The sequence below is a fragment of the Myotis daubentonii genome, chromosome 13 (assembly GCF_963259705.1).
Source record: "Myotis daubentonii chromosome 13, mMyoDau2.1, whole genome shotgun sequence".
Taxonomy (NCBI): domain Eukaryota; kingdom Metazoa; phylum Chordata; class Mammalia; order Chiroptera; family Vespertilionidae; genus Myotis; species Myotis daubentonii.
The window spans coordinates 62,218,574-62,226,575 of NC_081852.1; the positions used below are offsets into that span (position 1 = coordinate 62,218,574).

Genomic DNA, 8,002 nt, shown 5'->3' on the forward strand with positions numbered 1-8,002 from the left:
TCCATGATTTTCTGCACTTCACTCCGCGTGGGGGTTTTCTTGGGAGTTTGGGAAATTCCGAACGTGTGCTCTCACACTCTCGCATGGAGCGTGGACGCTGCGTGTTAAGCAGGTGACAATGACTCAGCAGCAGCTCCCGGGACCACCCGGGACATTGCTCAGGTCCGACCCGGGACGATTGTTTGGGAGGTTCCGAGCCGGCCAGGCTCATCATCTCTGAGAGCGACCAGCCGCATCTCCAATGTTTTGGTAGCTTTTTCTCTCCCTGGAGCTTTCAGATCTCAGAGTAAATAAAGACACTGGCGCACAAGCAATAAGAAGACGTGAGGGAGAGAGGTCGGCCATGCCCGGTGCAGGGAAGAGGAAGGAGGTGGTAGAAGTTCTATTTGTTTCCTCCTTCAATGGAAAAGCACTCCAGGTAGTTTGCAGTGCAGCTGTCAGTACTTAAACAGGGAACAGCAAACCGGTTTTAGCTCCTGTGCAAACAGGGTCAGGGCGGGCCACCCGCGGGAGCTGGGTCACGCGGACCTGGGTGGGAAAGGTCTGCAGCAGCTGCCAGGGCGTGGCCACAGGCGGGGGTGGGGGCCCGGGGGCGGGGCGGGGTCACACAAGGGGGCGGGGGGCGTTGATCCCACGCTAAATCCAGCAGGCACCAAAAGTGACCCGGGCAGATTCCCCAGCTCTCACTGCATTTCATTCCAGAAAACCAGCCTCCCTGTGTCCGTGACGGCAATGACTTTGTACCAAATGTCATGCAGAACTGACGCCTTGCCCTGCCGGGAAGGGACACCACCTTGCCTGTGTAACACGCCGTCCTTGTCAAAACATGTGACTGAAAGCATCGGCCTGGAACATGCTATGGGACAACTGGCCGGCTGCCTCGTAATGTCAGCAACACGGAAGAGAGAGTGTGCATCCGTGAGACTGCCCGGGATGAGGGGGCTGGAGGAACATGACAATTACATGCAGCGGGTAATCCTGGGCCGGGTCCTGGTCGTCTGCAAAGGAGCAAGACCATCCCCAGTCGGTGTGGCTCAGTGGGTAGAGCGTCGGCCTGCGGACTGAAGGGTGCCGGGTTTGATTCCGGCCAAGGGCACAGGCCCGGGTTGCGGACTCGATCCCCAGTAGGGGACGTGCAGGAGGCAGCCGATCAATGACTCTCATCATTGATGTTTCTCTCTCTCTCCCTTTCTCTCTGAAATCAGTAAATACATATTAAAGAACAAAGGCACAAGACCAGCAGTGAAGGCGAACAGGAAGACCCCAGGGAACAGGAAGGGGGGCTGCGGGTGAGATAATGTCAGCACGCTGGGTTTAGGGGATGCGTTCGCCGTATTGGGGCCGCGTGGGAAATGCCCTAGTTCTTAGGAGAAACATCCGGAAGTATGTAGACTGAAGTGCAGGGATGTACACAAGTACCTTCAAATGTATGTGTGTGTGCATGCTGTGTGTGTACATAGGTGTGTGCACGTGTGTGTTCACATGTGTGTGGGTGGGTGTGTGTGCATTTGCATGTGTGTGTGTCCACGCACCCGCGTGCCTGGGGGAGGGGAGGCGAGAGGGAGAGAGAGAAAAGGAGAATCAGAGTGGGGGAGACCAGACACAGACAACAGTGCGGTGAGGCCTGGGAGGAGGGGGTGAGGGGGGAAATGGGGGAACATCTGGAATTCTGTCAGCAATAAATAAATACACATATTTAAATAAATATTTTTAAAAGGGTGGGAGAGACTCAAATGTGGCAAACAGGAGTTTGTGTGTTCATTGCGTGACTGAACTATTTATTCTAGAAATCTGAACTCTTTCAAGATAAGAAGTACACGGATGTGCATCTACATGTGTGTCTACATGCCACACGTTAGGACAAGCTGCACACTCATGTGAATCTGGTGTGAGAAGGGGCGCCACCATCTTGGGTAGGAAGTGCTTTTCCCTGAAAAGACCTGAGAGCCCCCCTCACTGCTCGCCATGGGGAGCGGACCCCCAGCGCAGCCGCCCTTGCGCGTCCCTGACCACAGGGAGGCGGGAAGTTGTTGTGGTGACTCCCCCTGTGGCGAGGCCCTTCCTGTACGTCTCCGAGGGGGTGGGAGCTGTGCGCCTGCGGGGGTCTCGCTCGCCTTCAGCTCAGAGCCCTTCGCGTGCCTGGTGCTCGTTTGGGAGGCTGTCCTGCCCCTGAGAGCACAGGCCCGGGGAGGCAAGGACCAGCTCCAGTGTGGGCTGGGGGCGGGTAACAGGCAGCAGTTCCGAAGCGAGGGCGATGGTGGCGTCCCAGAGTTGGGTCGTAGGACAGGTAGGTGGCTGGCAGCGAGCACATCGAGCACATCGGAGGCAGAGACCAGGAAGCAGAGGGTGTGAGGATGGGAGGACCTGCCGGAGGAGACAGCCTGGAAGGGGGCCGGGCACAGCTAAAGCCACTGGCACCTGGGGCCTGAGAGCGAGGAATGCTCCTGCCTCGGGGAGGGGAATGCAGGTGGGAGGGCCCTGGGATGCATCTCCCCGGGGTGCCCCAGCTTTCTCCCCACCCCCACCCCTGCCCCGTGAGCGTGGAGATGCACGGACACTGGACACCAGACACCGTGCGAGCTGTTTACTGGTAGCGCTTTGCACCACCTCCTGGGCCTGATGAGTCACTGGCCATGCCAGGGATGCAGGAATGCTCAGGCCCCTCCCTAACCTGGTTGGCCAGCCGGGCCCTGGGCCTGGCTGGGCAGGTCCCCCAGCAGGCAAGCCCGAACAGCGCTTCCTGTTCCTGGCAGGAGACCACGGTCAGGTCCAAGGCATCAGAAGCAGACGTGGCCCGGGGGGTGGTGCTGGGTGAGCCCCAGCGCCTGGTGAGACGCAGCTGCTGCCTGCGAGTGGGTTTGTGGGTTTGCCCCTTCCCGTGACCCGCTGAGCGTCGGAGGCCAGTGTTGTGATGAGTTGTCATATTTTGATGGGGCTTTAAACGACAGCTGCTTATTTAGAAGGTGTTGCTTTGGAATATTTTTAAAGTTTAAACCTGATTTATATAAGCATGTATTTCTTAATGATATTTGAATTATAACCTAATCGATAGAACGAATATTCTTCAGGGGCCAAGACTACTTGAAAAAAATTGTTACACAGACTTTTAAGAACATTCCCGGGTTAAGTAATTCATTACTCGGATTCCTACTGGTCGCCCGTGGTGATGCCGACGTTTTGTACTTTGTTGGGTCTGTGACCGGGCAGTTCTTTGGTCCCCTGGCAGCAGTCAGATCGCGTGCCTAGTTCCTGTTTCCCTGGACAGAATGAGAGTCTTAAAGCGCCTGGCCGGGCAGGTAAAGAAGGCAGCGGGCCTGTGTGTCAGCCGCCTGCCACAGAGGAGCCCACGTGACCGAACGTGACCTGAAGCCTTTGAACCTCACGGTGCACAGCCGCCTGCTGTGGAGGGAATGGCTGTCTTCTGAAAGCTCACGGCACCCCAGAGAAGAACCTTCCGGAAGGCCCCCCGCTGCCCAAGCAGCTAAGGCCTGCGCCGGGCTCGCTTCGTGTCAGACACGGGCCGGCCAGCAGGCGGGCAGGCGGGCAGGCGGGCAGGCGGGCAGGCGGGCAGGCGGCCCCTCTCCACCACCGGCGCCCAGCGGGGGAAACATCTGTTTCCATTCACCAAAGACCTACACACCGCGAAGCAGCAGGAAGAGATGGGTGAGGGCGCCGCCTCCTCTAGAGGCGAGGAAGGACCCTGAGGAGGTGACACTCAGCTAAGACCAGAGGACACTGAGTCAGACCTGCCAGGGTGGAGGCACGCGCCCCAGGCAGAGGGGAGACCCTGCCCCGCCCTCCAAGGAGCTGGACGCGTTGCAGGAGCCGGAGGATGGATGTGCCTGAGCGCAACGTAGCCAAGACCATGTGCGGGATGAGTTTGAAGGGGCGGCCGGATCATAAGAACTTGGGAGCGATGTTGGCAGAGGAGAAACACAGTGACGTGTGGTCCCACAAGGGCACCCTCGGCTCCCAGGGGGAGCGCAGACGGGCAGGGAGGGGAGAGAGAAACCCACCGAGCCTCCGGGGCCTGGCGATTCCAGCGGGAGTGTGGGAAAGGGCCGCGCGGGGTGTGTCTGAAGGTGGAGGGAAGCAGCTGCGGCCAGTGGAGCCGCTGGGAGAGGCGGGGGGTGAGAGGTGAGGGAAGATGGCGAAGTCCTAGGCAAAGGTGAGGAAGACCCTGGAGAGCAGGATGGGAGTTGGGAGAAAGAAGGCTTCCCTCCTCGACTGCAAGCCTCGGCCTCTTAGTCAGAAGGATGACTCAGCTCTCCACCTGCTACGCCTTTTCACAGCGGGGGGGGGGGGGGGTGGGGGGGGTGGGGGGGGGTTCAGGACGCTGCTGCCGGGCCTAAGCGAGGCCCAGGGCTGGTACAGGGTGTGTCTGGGGCAGCGACAACAGGCTTGCAAGTGCAGCTAGGGCTTATCTTGATGCTGCGCTTTATAAATATTCACTTTTTTTCACTCAGATGGTGTTCGCTCAGGCGATGGGGTGGGCTCAAGATCCTGAGAGGGAGGGCAGGAGACGCCCAGCGCTGCCCCCTGGTGGGGTCCCTCACTGGGAAATGAGGGACCAGAGACAGTGCTACGGAACACAAGTATTTTCTTTTCGGTGTCCATTTGCCCCATTGTTTCACGCGTGGGTTATCTTCCCAAATGTGGCGTTAGTTGCGGTTCTCAACCTGTGGGTCGCGACCCTTTCACAGGGGTCGCCTAAGACCATCGGAAAACTCATATATAATGACATATTGTTTTTGTGATTAATCACTATGCTTTGATTATGGTCAATTTGTAACAATGACATTGGGGGTCACCACAACATGAGGAACTGTATTAAAGGGCCGCGGCATCAGGAAGGTTGAGAACCACTTCCTAAACTTCAGGAAGAAAGTAATTAAAGACGTGGATGTGAAGCCAAGAGCCAAGGCAGTCGGAGCGGCCCAAGGTCATTTAACTCGCCCTTTCCCCAGGCCCTCCCTTGGGTGACTGACGAGTTCCGGCAGCCCGTCTCCCAGCCTATTGCCAGAGTTGGACCAGCCCTGGGTCTGAAGACTTGACGCTTATTGGGTTTTAATGACTTGGTTAATAAAGGTCTTGCCTAAAAGTAATAGAAAACGAAGTGTGGAAACGGGATGGGAAAGACTGGCTTGGGGTTAATTTCCAGCGGCTCCTTGGTGTTGTCCTTAGATCTGTGTTTAATCCTTAAAAGCAATTAAGAAGGCTCCTTCCTTGTAAGCATGTTCCGATGCCACATTCAGCTACACTAGTAAAATGCGAAAACCTCTCGGTAACAACAGGTAGCATGCAAACACCAGCCTTAAAATGTTAGATGATATCGGCATAACAATATAACATGTTCTTAATAAACTAGTGGTCACAGTGTAATTGTAGATGTATAATGGGAGCACTTGGTAATGCCATATCCATAGGGATCTCCAATATCTTTGAGACAATGAAATAACTTGAGTATCAGGTAAAATCTGATTGAAAATTAATTTTGAAGTTAAAAGAAACCTTTAAAAACCCCACTTATTAATCTTGTCTTTTTATTTATTTATTTTTTCAATATATTTTTATTGACTTCAGAGAAGAAGGGAGAAGGAGAGAGAGATAGAAACATCAGTGATAAGAGAGAATCATGGATCGGCTGCCTCCTGCACGCCCCACCCTGGGGATCTAGCTCGAAACCCAGGCTTGTACCCTTGCCTGGAATTGAACCTGGGACCCTTCAGTCTGCAGGCCAATGCTCTATCCACTGAGCAACACCAGCCAGGGCATCTTGTCCTTTTAAATAGTTAATAGCAGCGAGTGATTTAGTAAGTATTTATCCAAAATGGTGTTTATTAGACTGTGAAAGAATTTCCTAAGGTAAATAGTGTTTGAATTATTTAAGATTTAAATTGATACAAGTACTAAAATTTAAGAATATGTAGAAAGGAATACATTTAGTTATTCGCCAAGCAGAGATTACTGAAATATTTTCCACCTCAAAGTGCGTAATTCACATGTGTGACACATTTCTGACAGTTTTACAAAGCCTTCCTGAGCTACCTCCTGTTGGCTTTTCCAGCTCTCCCTCTCTCTCTCTCTCTGTCCCTGCACACGCCCCCCCCCCCAAGTCCTCTTAGCTGCAGCTTTACAACTCTGCCTCCTCTGAGCCTCAAGCCCACCGGCCTCCAGGCTCAGGCCCCTGCCTGGAATCCTCGCCCTCCGCCTGTCCTTCTGCGGGTATTACCTCCTGCTCTAGGCTGCCCCGTTCCCTTAGATCCCAGGTGGCTTCACTGGTTCTTGGGGAGCCTGTGCTCAGTTTTCCTGGGACGGCCCCACCACCCTCCACCGTCAGCGCCCCCAGCCCCCAGAACAGTGTCTGGAACACGAGGTGCTGTGAGCGCTGCGCCTGAAGACAGTGAGCACTGCAGAACTGGAAATGTACACACTGAGCCATGACATAACGCGGAAGAAATAAAGTCCCTGTTTTTCAACTAAGAAATAAATAAATAAGAAATAAAGTCCCTTCCATTCATTTCTCCTCGACAGAGAACCGACACGGCCCGCCATCCGTTTGACAGGAGACAAACACTTGAGTCTGTGTGTTCGTCTTCTCTCAATAGCTCCGTGAAAGGTAGAGGCCGGCACAAGGCAGGACACTGGGTCAAATCCACTGCAGCAGCTGTAACTCGCAACTGTAACCTTCCTCCTCCGCAAATGAGTTTAAAAGCAAGTTGTAAAAATCATGTTGGAAACTAATGACCTGAAGAAAATGCCAGCATTTCTCCCAGGGAATGGGTTTGGTCTAAGTACTTCCGCTTCTGAAACTGTAGCTCAGTGGTTGAGCGTGGACCTAGGAACCAGGAGGTCACGGTTCGATTCCCGGTCAGGACACCGGCCCTGGTTGCGGCTGGATCCCCAGTGTGGGGCGTGCAGGGGGCAGCCGATCCATGATTCTCTCTCATCATGGATGTTTCTCTGTCTCCCTCTCCCTTCCTCTCTGAAATCAATAAAAATATATATATTTTAAAAACTGCACAGAAAGGCGGTTTTTGAGGGTCAAAGCTACAAAGGTTCAAGATCTTAAGATTGTTGAAATCTCTACAGAAAACACTGGCCTTGTTTCAGGAACTAAAGGAACAATAAAACCAGCCCAGAGAGAAGGATGAGCGCTGGTCGCTAGAGAAGCTGAAAGGCAGCTACAGCTCCTGTGAGACCCGATAGTTGCGGAGCGCTCGCCGCGCCAGAGAAGGTGGGAGGCCTGAGAGGTGGTATTTTCCGCGGGCCCCGCCTTGTAGAACCTTGGCCGGTAATCAAATACGCTTGGACAAAGCTCCACTTTTCTCCTCTAATGAATGCACGACCCAGCCTCGCTGCACGCTCAACGGCTGACATTTCAGGAGCAGGTTGACTATTTACAATGAATGACCCAAACTCACCAAAATAATGACACCAATGACAGTAGCAGGAGCAGTTGCAGTGCCTGGATTTGCTCGGGGTTCATTCCAGGAGGGACCCACTGGGGGCGCTGCATCCACCTGTCCCCACTACCGAGCTCCCCAGCCCCGGCTCCCAGCGGACCGCCCCACCCCCACCCCCGCCCGGTGTACCCCTTCTCTCTCCAAAAGAGCAAAGCGCGAGGGGGGGCCGTATTTTTAGGTCGAAAACGTTAAAGGCCTGCGGGGAGCCGCCCCCCGCCTCCCCGCCCCCCGCCGTCGGGCCCTTACCCGGGGGCTCCATGTCCACCTGCTCCCGGATCCTCGGGCCAAGCCCGGCGCCTCCCTCCTAACGCCTCTGCTCCGCGGCCGGCGTCGGCCGGTTGCCCTGACGACCGGGGGCGGGGCCGGGAGGACGGCGAGAGGGAGGGTCCAAACGCCGCGCGGAGCGAGGACCGCACGTCGCCGCAGCTCGGAGCCCGGTGGCGACGGGTCGCCGGCGGGAGACGCCACCCGAGCCGATCGGTGGTCGCGCCGACCCGGGGGCCCTCGTGTCCCCGGCGCGCCGGGTCCGATCTGCG

The 8,002-nt window shown here is 55.5% G+C and overlaps 1 long non-coding RNA gene across 1 annotated transcript; it reads left to right on the plus strand.

Moving 5' to 3' along the window:
• Positions 1-2,467: 2,467 nt before the first annotated feature.
• On the plus strand, positions 2,468-7,324 carry LOC132214455 (uncharacterized). The gene is made up of 3 exons (XR_009448288.1): positions 2,468-3,943; positions 5,584-5,817; positions 6,535-7,324. It is a non-coding gene; the product is annotated as an uncharacterized LOC132214455 (long non-coding RNA).
• The last annotated feature ends 678 nt before the right edge of the window (positions 7,325-8,002 follow it).